A 3,104-nucleotide genomic window follows, 5' to 3' on the forward strand; every position below is an offset into this window, starting at 1 on the left:
GCAAGCTAGGTAGATGACTTGAGATTCATTCTTGTGCTTTTATGATGAATATTTATGGTAGATTTTGGTATTTTAAAACTTGATGTTGTGCTTAAGTGTATATTTCTTGGAAAGCATGAATCTTAATTGGATTTTGTTGCAAATTTTGGTGGAAAAATTCTGTTTTGAAAACTTCTTGATGGCCGAAACTTTTGAGTGCTATTAGCCCTTATTTTCAAGAAATTTTGGGGGAATCTTGCTCCACAAACTATGTTGAACACTAAACTTTGATTGTGAGTTGGATTTGAACCAAAATCATGAGCTTAAATGGGAAGGTTGAGTCAAGGGTTGCTGAAAATTTTGTTCCCCAGGAGACTCTGAGCAGCCTTGGAAAATCTATTGTATCTTGGTGTAGAAAAATCCAAATTGAGTTCTGCTTATTGCGTTTGAAACTAGATTCAGAATCATTTATACTGTGAAAGTTTCAGAATTTTTCTCAATTCCTATGCATATATGTGATTTTCCAAATTTGACTCAATTTCCACACCTGTTCTATCTTTCTACTAGATAAAGTAGCAATTTGAGATTGGAATTTGACTGACTTGTGGGTAGAATCTTGGAAATGTATCTTCTGAGAAATTGTAGTTCTTTGAGTCTATTTTCCAATGGTATAAAGTTTATAAATTTTGGACTTAAGAAACTTGCGATACGATTTTTCAAACAGTGTCTCGCAAAACTGGAGAAAATTCTATTTTCTAAACTTGTTCTTGCTTCCATTTCCAACTTTAAGTTGGAGTTGTTAAATCTTTTTGAGCTTGGTTTTATGAGTAGAATTGAGGTTTTAATGAAAGAAAATGAGTTTCTTCAAATCATTTTAGGTCGGATAATTTCCAACTTTGTATTTTGAAAGTCTTGTTCTAATTTCTTCAAACGTTTGACTATAATCGATGCTCTTATGCTCTAAATGACTTTTGCAACATTGATTTAGTAAGCACATGAGGTTTTCTCCTCGATTGCAACAAGAAAATATTTATATTTTGATAGGTTATACGGGTATAAAACTTATAAATTGATGTATTTTCTAAATGAAGTTTTGAAACCTCAATTTCTTCATGTATTTTGGCTTTGTATTACTAGTCTTTTGATATAGTATATGACCACAGGATTCGAGAGAGTTCAAGAGGATGAACCGGGGTTAAAGTGAAGGGTTGCAATTGATTGGTAAGTGTTCCAATGCATGTTATTTGATTATGCATGACTTGAGAAAATGTCATTATTTGCTTAAGTTCTTGATACGAACTCGACCCAGCAAGAACCTGTCTTGAAGAACCGAATCGATCAGGCAGCGGAAGGATCTATCTTGATCAGGTTATGGAACAATAACTACCTTGCTAGACCTAAAGAGAACCCATCTCTAGAAACCTAGTGGATTGGTTATTGGCTTGAAAGAACAAGATGATGTGATCATCTTGCCTTGAACACCACAAGTATCCAAGCTAAATACTTGATACAGTTCAAGAAGAAACTCAAGTTCCATCAAGGAACTCCATAAAAGGAGACAACTCTCTTTTTATTAATTCATCTTCAATATAATCTCCTGAATAGTTAAATAAAGTTGGCTATTTATAGCCTTACAAGACTCAAAACCCTAATCTAAATTGGAAACAATACAAGCTTCTTTATTTGACTTGACACAACTTCGTAAATAAATTTGGAAGCAATTAACTACTTTCCTAAAACTCTAATTCAATTAGAATAGGAAACTAACTGACTCAATTGGCTTAACTATGGTCAACATGACCTTAGCCTTTATTTCCCTTAATAACTCAAGACTAACTAACAAGTATTGCTGGAAACTTACTTAAATAAATAACAAGAAATAAACATGACAAATCTTCAATGATTCTTGAACCCGATTGCACCATCAACCATCAATTGAATTTCCTTGAATTTCAAGGGAATCCAAATCTTCATGTTCTCATTAGTTCTCTCCTTTGAATGACATGCTAATAAGTGAATGACTGTTGTGATTTTCTTGTCTTGTTAATTTGCTATGAGCGCATGTTCATATTGCATGAATGCGTGATAAATATGCAAGAATGTAGACTGATGTTTATTTTATTGCATCAGCTAAACTGAGCTTAACCTATGCTGGCACCCTATCTGAGACCCGCCATTTGCGAGGTCGGATCAGTTGGACAACTTTGGGTTTACAACTTACCAATGTTAAGTGCAAAATCCAAAACTCTTTGCCGAAAAGCCTTGAGTACAATGTTTAATATTTAATGTTAAATGAGGGGATTGTTGATTTTTTGGAGGGCATAAGGTGAATGTTAAATGAGGGGATTGTTGATCTTTCGGTGGACATAAGGTGGGAGTTCGGAGGTTATAAGGTGCTAAAATGTAGGGGATTGTTTATTGGCAATTATAAGGTGAATGTTGCTCCCTGTGAGCCCCGTATCCTTTTAATGTTCAAATTATTGTTCATCCTTATATTTATTTGAACGAATGATTGAATGCACGCATGAATATTATTGTTTATCAAGTATTTTACATTGAAAGATTCCTATTACAATTAATTGCTCCACCACCAGTTTCTAAAGTTGAGTATCGATTTACTTGAACCTATGTTACTTGTTAAATTGTGTTATTCTCTTATTTGGCATGTTTACCTGGAATGCTCACTGGGCATAAGATCATCCCACGTTTTGTTTTCCTTAACAGGATTCGGATCCGAGAGTGCTCAAGAATACTGTTGAAATGTTTTGAGAGATTTTAAGTTTTTATTTTAGTAGAAATGACTATAGTGTATATAATTTTGGGTTGTGGTTAAGATAGACGAATGATGAATCTTTTGTACGCGAACCTATGTAATGGCTTTTGGATGTATGTAAATGTTATTTCAGGGTGTAATGAATATTATTTTGGTTAGTTTAGAAATTTCAAGTAATTCTTACTATGGATTATAGTGAGTCCTGCTAAGAATTGGGCAGGCGATCCCAGACCCCTCTAGTTCGCCTTAGGAGAAGGTGGGGTCGTCACATTTAAGGCTTGATTTTGGTAGTTTCATGGAAAATTTCATGGTTTGTGTGGTGGTTGGAAAATTCCAGAGTGAGAAATTTCAG

The sequence above is a fragment of the Coffea arabica genome, chromosome 4c (genome assembly GCF_036785885.1).
Source record: "Coffea arabica cultivar ET-39 chromosome 4c, Coffea Arabica ET-39 HiFi, whole genome shotgun sequence".
Taxonomy (NCBI): Eukaryota; Viridiplantae; Streptophyta; class Magnoliopsida; order Gentianales; family Rubiaceae; genus Coffea; species Coffea arabica.